Genomic DNA, 12,269 nt, shown 5'->3' with positions numbered 1-12,269 from the left:
TAATATCCGAAAACAATACATTTTAATTCCAAGTTGTTACACCCCAAAATGCAGAAATGTCCAAGGAGGGTGAATACTTACGTAAAGCACAGTATCACAAAACAAGGAGTTCAGCGCTATATGAAAATAAACCTTAATTGCAGAAAAATAAAAATGAAAATATGTCCACTGTAATATCAAAATACGGATTCCTCAGTCCACAGTGAAATTTCTAACGCTGTAGATGTAATCCGGTCTCCCGTTGTGGTAATATGAATAGATTGCCTACTCACCAGAAACACAGTAAAAAACGCATATCTGGATCACATGCATCCTAGGATCTCGGATAAAGACAGCCCGGTAATGGAATCCTCTGGTGGTCCCTCAATGGTGTAAGAAAAGGATACCGATCTGGTCTCAAAGTGCTTACTTCCTCAGGTCTGCAGCAATGCCTAAAACACTGGGGCTGAGGTGTGGAGGCTCAGTGCCAGATATGGAGAATAAAGGTGCTCATAGTGTAGTATTTATAAACTGTAAATTTATTGCGTTTAAAATCTGAGCAATATTATACATACATAAATGACTGTATATGATAAAAGACTGCTGCGAGCAGTAGTAAAAGCACCCAAAAGCACTGACGAGTATAGATCTAATGTGGGCCGCCGGACCTCCTGATCCGGCGGCGTAGCGTCAAAGCGTGCAGAGGCTCCTCCTAGACGCATTTCGTGTAAACACACATCTGCAGTAGGGGTGAAGCACAGTATGTTTCAAGATAGATAGAGCCCATCTTTTTTGTACAGCACCTGTATATTTTTTTATCTTGACCAGTTGAGGATTTTTAATATAAGAGTTACGTTCTAAAAATTTTCAAAGTTTTTACAAAGCATCTTTTGTGTCAATCTCCTCTCTGCTGCTCCACTTGCCACTAACATACTGAAAATGACAGCCAATAACTGCTTTGTTTTATACATCAGCAGGAGGTGTTAAAATTCAGCTGAAATGACACTTGCAGATAGTGTGCAAGTGTCATTGAGAAAATAAAATTAATCAATGTATTGTTTCATCATATTGACTATTTTATTCATATGTAAATCAAAGGTTTGACCTTTGATCTGCATATGACATCTTTTAACCACTGCCTGCCCTCCCGCAATGTACTGCGGCTAGACGGCAGCTACAGGCAAAGAGACGTACCTGTGCATCGCTGTGGCTGAACTAACACAAGGGGGCACAGTGCGCCCGAGCGGGCCCGCAGCCCGCTATGCGATCACATGTAAGCAAAGCTGTTATGAATCAATGTCATTCATAACAGCTCTGCTTCTCTTCCTAGTGAGCTGTGATTGACCCACAGCTGCCACATGATACATGGGGCCAATCACAGCACCCTGTACCATGTGACCAGCTCCAGCCAATCACAGATCACTAACTCATTCATGACAGTTCATGAACGAGAGGTTCTGACAGCAAGATTTGCATTGCAGGAGAAATGATCTTTATTTCTCCTGCAAATCAAAGTGTAAAAAAAAAAAAAAATCCCTGAACACTCCCCACACACAGTAGTACAATTGTACTATAGTAGCATTGTACTATCCTGATAAATGTAGAGTTTTTTTTTTTTAACTACTTGCCAACCGCTTATCCACATTTTGCAGCTCAGCAGCAGCTCTTGGCAAAGCAACGTAATCATGTGTCGTTTCCTGTTTTGGGGTGTTAACGCACCTGCCCCCCTACCCGTCCGTCCAGGGAGAGAAGAGAGAACATGGCACCGAGTAAAAGCACCACTACATTTTACATGCATGCACTAGATTAGCACATTTAACCCTCTGATCGCTCCTATTAACCCTTTGATCACTCCGTCACCCAGCCAGTGACATTAGTACAGTATCAGTATATTGAATGTTTCACTGATCACTGCATTCCTGCCACTAGCGACATCAGATAGCGTCAGGGTCAGTAAGCATCCCTCCCAGCAAGGGTCAGCTAGCATTAGATTGCCCGCACACTATCGCGCTCATGCTATAGATCGCTGATTACCGCCATTACTAGTTTAGTGTTTGTGATCAATATATTGATCATGAACAGAACTATACTAGTGCCTCCTTTGTATAGCGTCCACAAAAATACAGGATCAGCCCCGTTCGCTGCCAGCACTAGCGTTTAGCCCCTCCATTGTTTTTCATGGAAGATTTGTATCAATTGATTGTGGGCCAAGGCAATTTATACACACAACAATACATGGCCGCCCACCCAAATTCAGCTCTTGCCAGACACTTCGCATGGAAACCTATCGCGGTTTCTGAATTTAAAACTCTTTTGGGCCTAACCCTTAACATGGGCATTACAGAAAAGAATGAATTGCGGTCATGTTGATCCACAGAGCCAATTCATCGTATGCCCATGTTCTCTGCTATTACATATATGCCCAACATGGACCAGCAATGCACTGGTACATTGCTGGACTTTGAATGGTTATACCGGGATGATGTCTGCAGCTACAGGCATCATCCTGATATCGTTTTTTTCAGCTGGTGGTCGGATTTCATGTAAAAACAATCCTAGTGGCCAATTAGCTGCTGAATTGTTTTTATGAGCAGGGGGAAGGGACATCCCCCCTCCTGCTGCCTTCTACAGTTTTCTTGGGCTTTCCTGTCTCACGGGGGAATCTGAGAATACAGCCGGCAGTTCCGCTGGCTGACCATAGAGCTGGCCAGAGACCAAAATGGCTCCAATGATCTCTATAGTCTAAGAAATTGGAAACTACGAGCATTTCATCACTTCAGTTTCGCAGGATATAAAAAGCGCCATTTGTAAATTGGGAAAGCACCTGATCATGCCAATCTTATAAGGGCAGAGGAGATATCTAAAGTCTGATAGACCCCAGATTTCTCAAAAAAGAATATATGGCAATTCCCTGGGATAGTATTAAAAGTGATAAAAAAAAAATCAAAATAACTAAAAAAAATGCGTGTGCACACCTGCATACACAAGCATTGACCCCGTGCCGGTATATAAACAGTGGTTGCACCATGCATGTGAGGTATCGCCACGAACATCAGATCAAGGGCGGTAATTCTAGCACTATACCTCCTGTGTAAATATAAATTAGTGACCTGTAAAGGCTTTTAAAACATCGCCTATCGATAATAAAAATGTATGGACTTTGTTGCCATTGCACGGGCATGCGCAATTTTAAAGCATGTCATGTTTGGTATCTATTTACTCAGCGTAACATCATCTTTTATATTTTATCAAACAATTCGGCAATATATTGTATTTTTGTGCATTCAAATTCTAAAAAGTATATTTTTCCCAAAAGATTTGCGTTTGAAAAATTGCTGCGCAAATACTGTGTGACGTAAAAAAATGTCAACACCCACCGTTTTATTCTCTAGTGCCTCTGCTTTAAAAATATATATATATATATAATGTGTATAAATAATGCATGTTTTCATCTATTTTGTCTCTAACTTTCAATAAAAATAAAAATCATTTTTGCAAAAGAATATTGCTAAAAAGAGATCCCCTGCCCCCCAAACAAAAAAAGTGTATTACTTTGCTCTCTAAAAAAAAAAAATTATTGCAAAATAAACAGGTCCATAGTGCAAATGTAAAAATAGCACTGGTCCACATGAGGTATATAGGCATGAGAGCTGAAGTGGTTAAATACTGAAACCACAAACCTATTGCATAGCATATGAAATTATTACACTTTAGATTAAAAATAAGTATTTTCATAGGGGCTCGAGGACATGTTGAAGGTCAGTGAACACAAACAGCCAACTGTCAGCCACATCTTATGCCTTGGCTGCATTCCAGCTCAGCAGTATAACGGAACAATGTTGTACAGCAGACAGCAAGAACTGCAAGACATGCGGTGATGCAGTACAATTACATAAGGCAGCAAACTGCTCAGCATGTTTCTTTTTTTATGTTGTGTTTAATATTGTTGGCTACTTAGAAAATACTGAAATGCAGACTACTAAATTAGACAGATGTCAAAAGTTAACTTTTGCTACAATACAGAATAATCAGACAGGTTAGGTTGAGGTGAGTTGAAGGACCAAAAAAAGCTCTTCATTAATCCACTGCGAAACACAGCAGAGCCTTCTTAAAATAGAAGGTATTTACAAGCCATTACAAATCCAAGCAATAAGGTGCTTATTGCCTATTTACTTACAGCAACAAGAGTCATAATAATGATGTCTTTATATAACTGGTCCAAGTCTACTTCCAGAACCACTGGTTTTACAGCACAGATATAACCTAATTTCAGAGAGCCACGTATTCAATCTACTGCTATAAAATGTTTTTTATGGACAGTCTAAATATCACTACATGATGTTGCACAAATTTAGAAGCTGTGACTGCCATACTCATGAAAAATTTGGATTATAAAACTATTTATTATATAATATCCCTTAGGGCAAAATTCGCAATCAGGGAATCAATTATTTTGTACATTTGGGTCATAAATGGGAAACTTGCCAGGATTAATGCATAGTTCAAAATAATAAACTTTTGATATTAGTATTTCTAACATACCACTTGGGATTGTGAACTGCCACAATTCAAGGTTATTTAAAATCAAAGAGAAAAATTTTCAAAATTGCTAAATTATTGTACATGTTGCAGACAGCTTTTTGGGCAGAGCACATACTGCTTCTTACAATTCTACACATAATATTAAGTAGTATTTCTCAGTTTGATCTCCTTCATATGACAAATTCCTGCATGTAAATTGTTTTTATTACTATATAATAAAACAAACTTATTCTTGTACCACTTCTGTAATTTTGAATCAGCCCCTGCATAAACCACAGAAAGTGTCTGAAGGCAGCCAAGATAACAGTTCCTTTTTGTATTGCAGATACTCACATTGGAACTGGCACTATCCCTCAAAGAACCACATCTCAAAAAAACAATATGATGTAATGTTTCTACAACATATGGGACTTCTACAGTAACATATTCCATCAGTAACAATGGATTCTTAAAACCATATATCATTTATTAAATTATATAAATACAAGACAATGTTGCACTGTAGTCTAAAAACAAAGAACATGCAATATATTTACCACAGGCAATCTCTGATCACTCCCCTCTGCAACTTGTGCTCCAGGCATCTAAATCTATTGATGCTGCTGTCTGGTGCATGAGTCCATATTGGCTCATGGAGCCTATGGTACTTTATAAATGTGCAGATGTTATGTCATAATATTGGATTGAAAACACCCAGGGAGTTTCTGACCTTGTTGCTTGGGGCGCCTTTAAGGCAGTAATGAGAATTGCATATATGACTGGAGTAACGACTCTCAAGAAAGCTAATGGGGAAAACATAGCTTCTCTGGAAAGTAAGGTACAGGAGGCTGAAGCAGTATACAGTTGTGCTCAAATGTTTACAAACCCTGGCAGAAATTGTGAAATTTTGGCATTGATATTGAAAATATGACTGATCATGCCAAAAACTGCTCTTTTATTGAAGGATGATGGTCATATGAAGCCATTTATTATCAAATAGTTGTTTGGCTCCTTTTTAATTCATAATGATAACAGAAATCACCCAAATGGCCATGATCAAAAGTTTACATACCCTGGAATGTTTGGCCTTGGTACAGACACACAAGGTGACACACACAGGTTAAAATGCCAGAGGTTAATGTCCCACATCTGTGGCTTTTTAAATTGCAATTAGTGTCAGTGTATAAATAGTCAATGAGTTTGTTAGCCCTTACATGGAAGCACTGACTAGGCTAGATACTGAGCCATGGGGATCAGATAAGAACTGTCAAAAGTCCTCTGTAACAAGGTAATGGAACTTTATAAAGATGGAAAAGGACATAAAAAGATGTCCAAAGCCTAGAATATGCCAATCAGTACTGTTAAATCACCTATTAAGAAGTGGAAAGTTCAGGGATCTCTTGATACCAAGCTAAGTACAGGTAGATCAAGAAAGATCGCAGCCACAACTGCCAGAAGAATTGTCCAGAATTCAAAAGGAAACCCATAGGTAACCGCAATAAAAATACAGGCTGCTCTGGAAAAAGACAGTGTGGTTGTTTTGAAGGAGCACAATATGATGACACTTGAACAAAAATGAGCTGCATGGTTGCAGAAAGAAGCCTTTACTGCATCAATGACACAAAAAGGCCTGGCTAGGCATGTCGTAACTGGGCTTTTTTGTACCATTGGTGCAGTAAAAGCTTTCTGGCCCCTCAACCAAACAGCTCATTTTTGTTCAGGTATCATCGTATTGTTCTCCTTAAAAACAACCTCACCATCTTTTTCCAGAGCAGCCTGTATTTCTTTTGAGGTTGCCTGTGGGTTTTTCTTTGCATCCCGGACAATTTTTCTGTCAGTTATGGCTGCAATCTTTCTTGGTCTACCTGACCTTGGCTTGGTGTCAAGAGATCCCAGAACTTTCCACTTCTTAATAGGTGATTTAATAGTACTGATTGGCATATTCTAGGATTTGGACATTTTTTATGTCCTTTTCCATCTTTATAAAGTTCCATTACCTTGTTACGCAGAACTTTTAACAGTTCTTTTCTGATCCCCATGGCTCAGTATCTAGCCTAGTCAGTGCTTCCACGTAAGAGCTAAGAAACTCATTGACTATTTATACACTGACACTAATTGCAATTTAAAAAGCCACAGATATGGGACATTAACCTCTAATTGGCATTTTAACCCGGGTGTGCCACCTTATGTGTCTTTACCAAGACCAAACATTCCAGGGTATGTAAACTTTTGATCATGGCCATTTGGGTGATTTCTGTTATTATGGTTTAAAAAGGAGCCAAACAACTATTTGATAATAAATGGCTTCATATGATCATCATCCTTCAATAAAAGAGCATTTTTTGGCATAATCAGTCATATTTTTAATATCAATACCAAAATTTCACAATTTGTGCCAGGGTATGCAAACTGTTGAGCACAACTGTATATATTTGACCCCTCTTCTATGAATTACCAGTTGTGGAAGGATGCACAGAGAGCATATGAATTAGCGCTGCTAACCAAAACACAAAAGAGGTTCCTATATCAAATGCAGAGGGTATCTGAATTGGGAGATAAACATGTTCATCTTCTTGCCTTTTTAGCTAAGCCCATCCCTGATCCCATTACTATTCCCAAAATGTATGACCGCAATGCCATTTTACAGTCTTCCTATGAACAGATTATGGATTCCTTCCTTCAGTTTTATTTGGAACTCTATACATCCCACGCCCATTATATCCCACCTGAGCTCTATGAATATGTGGACTCTATTCCTACGTTGACCCATGCTCAGAGGCTGTCCTTGAATGCACTGATCGCCACAGAGAAGATTGAACGCGCTCTTAAAACGTTTGCCAAACATAAAACCCATTGAATTGACGGGTTCCCCATTGAATAGTACTTTGCTCACCGAGATTGTTTACTCCCTAGACTCCTTATTCTCTATGAAACCATTTTTGAGGCACGAACAATTCCACCATCATTACGAGAACCCTTAGTAATTTGAATCACTAAACCTAACAAAGACCCCATTTATTGTGACTCATACAGACCAATCTCCCTGATAAATATGGATCTGAAGATTCTCTCAAAAATTTTGGCCCTGGGTCTAAAGAAGGTAATAGCTAAGTTAATCAACTCAGATCAAATGGGCTTCATTCCCAGTAATATACAGAGGTTATTTACAAAATCTCCAGATCCCCAATACTTCCTCAGTGCCTAGAGCAATAGTAGCCCTTGACACTCATAAAGGCTTTGATCCCATTGAATGGCCCTATCTGCTCAATGCGATGGAGAAGTATGGCTTTGGGGATACTTTTCTACTTGTATCTGTATATTATATGACCACCCCTTAGCTTGTGTCCGTAATAACAGTAAAAGCTCTAAATCCTTTGCTATTCACTGAGGTACCAGATAGGGATGCCCTCTTTCTCCTTTATTATTCGGGGGGCTTCTATAGAACACCTAGCACAACCTCTAAGAACCACCTCTAAACTAAAGGGTACGTGTATTGATGGTTTGAAAGAATGGATCTCCCTTTAGGCAGATATGTTACTTTATTTCTCCAGCCTCCAAAGCACTATATCTGCAGTGCTCCTGCTTATTCAGAGTTTTGGAACTTTCTGCAGATTTAAGGTAATTGGTCTAAGTCAACTGTGATCTCTGTTGATCTGACCATCCCACTTGCTCTAACTTTAGATTGTCCTTTACAGGTCACAACATTGGTTAAATATTTAGGAATTATAGTACAGTTACCCCTGTCTACATACATTTGTGTTCAAAATAATAGCAGTCAGACATCACTAACCTGATCAATCACTGTTTTTGGTAGAAATGATATTTCTACATGGCAAATAATTTACTAGCAGGTGTAGTAGAGTAATAGAAATCCAACAGACCCAACAGTCATGACATGCATGCTGCTGATTCTGTGTAGTTGAATCACTAATTAAAAGGGGCATGTTCAAAATAATAGCAGTGTGGAGTTCTATTAGTGAGGTCATTCATTCTTTGAAACACAGGTGGCAATTTTTGCCCTTATTTAAGGAAGGAAGGCAGCAAATGTTGTACATGCTTGTTACAGTGCATTTCTCTCTGAAATTCTGAGGAAAATGGGTCGTTCCAGACATTGTTCAGAAGAACAGCGTACCTTGATTATAAAGTTGATTGGAGAGGGGAAAACATATAAAGAAGTGCAGAAAATGATAGGCTGCTCAGCTAAAATGATCGCAAATGCTTTAAAATGGCAACCAAAACCTGAAAGACGTGGAAGAAAGATAAAAACTACCATTCGAATGGATAGAAGAATAACCAAAATGGCAAGGACTCAGCCAACAATCAGCTCCAGGAAGATCAAAGAAGGTCTAAAGTTACCTGTGAGTACTGTTATAATTAGAAGACGCCTATGTGAAGCCAAGCTATTTGCAAGAAGCCCCCGCAAAGTCCCACTGTTGAAAAAAAGACATGTGCTGAAGAGGTTACAATTTGCCAAAGAGCACATTGACTGGCCTAAAGAGAAATGGCGCAACATTTTGTGGACTGATGAAAGTAAGATTGTTCTTTTTGGGTCTAGTGGCCGGAGACAGTTTGTCAGACGACCCCCAAACACTGAATTCAAGCCACAGTACACTAGACAGTGAAGCATGGTTGTGCAAGCATCATGATATGGGGATGTTTCTCATACTACGGTGTTGGGCCTATTTATCGCATACCAGGGATCATGGATCAGTTTGAATACATCAGAATACTTGAAGAGGTCATGCTGCCTATAGTTGAAGAGGAAATGCCCTTGAAACGGGTGTTCCAACAAGACAACGACCCCAAACACACCAGTAAATGTGCAACATCTTGGTTCCAGACCAACAAGATTGACGTTATGGAGTGGCCAGCCCAATCCCTGGATCTTAATCCAATAGAAAACTTGTAGGGTGACATCAAAAATGCAGTTTCTGAGGCAAAACCAAGAAATAGAGAAGAACTGTGGAATGTAGTCCAATCATCCTGGGCTGGAATACCTGTTCACAGGTGCCAGAAGTTGATTGACTCCATGCAACACAGATGTACAGCAGTTCTCAGAAACAGTGCTTATACAACGAAATATTCATTAAGGGATTCAAAGGAAAGCGAAATCTTCGAACATTTTTCAGTTTATATAGTGAATGTTTGAGTTTGTAAAGAAGAATACAAACACTGCTATTTTTTTGAACAGTCTAATATTCACTTTTCTTCAATTTTTTAGAGGAACAACACAAATTTGATATATTTTTCTTCATGTTTTGATTTGGAATAGAATGTGTAGTGTTCCCAATGCATTTGTGTGTATGGAAATAAAAGCTATTAGAAGGATTTTGAGCTTCATTCACTTTTTTCAACACACTGCTATTATTTTGAACACAACTGTATATTGTTAACAATCCCCTTCCCTGTATAGCTTTATTTAAAACTGAAATTGTCAGTTGGGAAAAACTACCCTTGACCTTACTGGGGAGGCTAACTTCCTTAAAATCAGTCCACTTCCTTAAAAATCAGTTTAGGGATAAATACAAAATGTATAAAAACTTGGGCAAAAACACCATTTTGAACAAATTTTGTATTTATCCCTAAACTGATTTTTAAGGAAGTGGACTCTATCCTTTCCTCCTTTTTATGGCACCCCAGAATATCCTTAGAGACTCTACAGCTACCAAATTTTCAGGGTGGATTACATTACCAAACTTGCATTTATATTATTATGCCTCCCAACTTGTGTACATACATTGGTGGTTTTCCCTCAATAAAATAATACAGCCATGGCTTCTGAAGCAGCCCTTGTTTCTTTGTATGAAAGGCTGACTAACTTGATTTATAGGAGTTCTAGCCACTCTCCCGAAGGAGTAGACATGATTAACGTTTAGTTGAAAATACACTATATTGCCAAAAGTATTGGGACGCCTGCCTTTACACACACATGAACTTTAATGGTATCCCAGTCTTAGTCTGTAGGGTTCAATATTGAGTTGGCCCACCCTTTGCAGCTATAACAGCTTCAACTTTTCTGGGAAGGCTGTCCACAAGATTTAGGAGTGTGTCTATGGGAATGTTTGACCATTCTTCCAGAAGCACATTTGTGAGGTCAGTCGGATGAAAAGGCCTCCACTCTAATTCATCACAAAGGTGTTGTATCGGGTTGAGGTCAGCACTGTGCAGGGCAGTCAAGTTTCTCCACCCCAGACTCGCTCATCCTTGTCTTTATGGACCTGTCTCTGTGCACTGGTGCGCACTCCTGTTGGAACAGGAAGGGGAACATGGAGCTCTGAGCACGAGAGGAGTAAGAGCTCCAGGCGTCGGTAGTGTGATGCTGCCTAGTTGAGACCGCCCAACATCCCACAACCAACCGGACATGCCTGTCCCTGATGGCCAGTGCTGTGTGAGTGCCCGTGGAGCCTCAACCCGCTGTGTTCCTAATCCCTGGGGAAGTACCCGGGTTTGCTCTGTCCCGCCAGCTTGGGTGGAGTGGTGTGCACGAGGTGCCAGCACTGTAGCATAGCATAGCACCGGGGCTTTGGGAGACGCTCGCAGCGGGAGTGAGGCGGAGACGGACTGAGAGTGGGCTGAAAGGTGGCTGGTGAGGAACACTGTTGGAGAAAGCTGCACAGCGGAGAGATGGACAATGGTCCTTAGAGCTCCAGGAGGGATAAGGTGCCTGTCACTGCCTGTCATTGGAGACCAGTGGAGTTTGGAGAGAAGGAGGAATCCCTAGGGAGGATCGATCTAGGAGGGATCCCAGGAGGGATCACTGACCTGAGCCAGAGGGAGCGTTTAACCTTGAGACACCTGCAAGTTCAAGCCATACAGGACAGACTAAATCTCTGTCTAGGTCCCCCCAGAAGGTGACTTTTGTATACAGGACGAAAGAGACAGAAGAGTATATATACAGAAAACGAAGCCAGCGTTCCAGGTGCAGATGGAATTGATGAGTTGCGATGGGCAATGGCAAGATCTTTTTGCGTTAATATTGTTCTGGGCCTGTCATAAGTAAATTATACACAGGTGAGGTGGGACCGGGCGATTAGAAGATTAAGGTGTGGGGTGTTCTCAGAGGTTAAGGGAAGGTATCAACATCATATAACCTCCTAAAGTTAACCGGGACTGTATATGGGCCTCCCATAGGTCTGACAATACCGATTGTGAGCAGTAAACAGATAATTAATAGACAAGCTCAATCAATATGAAGAGTAGATCCGTTAAGGGTGGAGGGGGAAAAAACCCTGCAGTCGAACGCAAACAGGAGTACCATTAAGAAATAATTGCCTATATGAGAAAAATGTCCAGAGAAACAATTGCTCTGAGAAACAACAGGAAGGTAGTAGAAAGTATGACGGGGAGCAAACTAGACTGTGATTTGGAATGAAGGATGGAAACTCGATTACCGAATCCATAAATACTGACAATAACGTAATAAAGCAAAATATGGCGGATCAACAAATTTCCACAAAAATCGAGATGGCGGAAATGTTCGCAAAACTGGAACTTTTCATGAAAAATTAAATGGCAGGGATTCACAACAACCTGGGAGGAATATTAACAAGAGTGGAAGAAGTAGAAGGGAAAATGGAAACCCAGACCTAGCAGATTATCAAATTGGAATCACAGGTAGAGATGAAAAGAGAACAGAGGAAATTAGCATATAAATTAGAGGATCAAGAGAATAGAGAGAGAAGAAATAATTTGAGGATATGGGGCCTACCAGAAGTTCCAAGAGAAGAGGACCTGAGAGGAAAAATATGGAGTGTGTTCAATCCATTGAC

General features: G+C 40.1%; 1 long non-coding RNA gene across 1 annotated transcript in view; it reads left to right on the top strand.

Annotated features, from left to right (window-relative positions):
- The window catches only part of LOC149451402 (uncharacterized), a 32,985-nt gene extending 27,978 nt beyond the window's left edge, over window positions 1–5,007 (top strand). The window contains exon 3 of the long non-coding RNA XR_016315032.1: window positions 4,847–5,007. This is a non-coding gene — a long non-coding RNA (uncharacterized LOC149451402). The remainder of the gene's footprint in view (window positions 1–4,846) is intronic.
- The last annotated feature ends 7,262 nt before the right edge of the window (window positions 5,008–12,269 follow it).

Source organism: Staurois parvus, unplaced genomic scaffold (genome assembly GCF_062004578.1).
Source record: "Staurois parvus isolate SC_StPar_1 unplaced genomic scaffold, SC_StPar_1.0 ptg000541l, whole genome shotgun sequence".
NCBI classification, from domain to species: domain Eukaryota; kingdom Metazoa; phylum Chordata; class Amphibia; order Anura; family Ranidae; genus Staurois; species Staurois parvus.
Note: the sequence above shows the minus strand (reverse complement) of the source record. Positions and strands in the feature narration are given on the sequence as shown.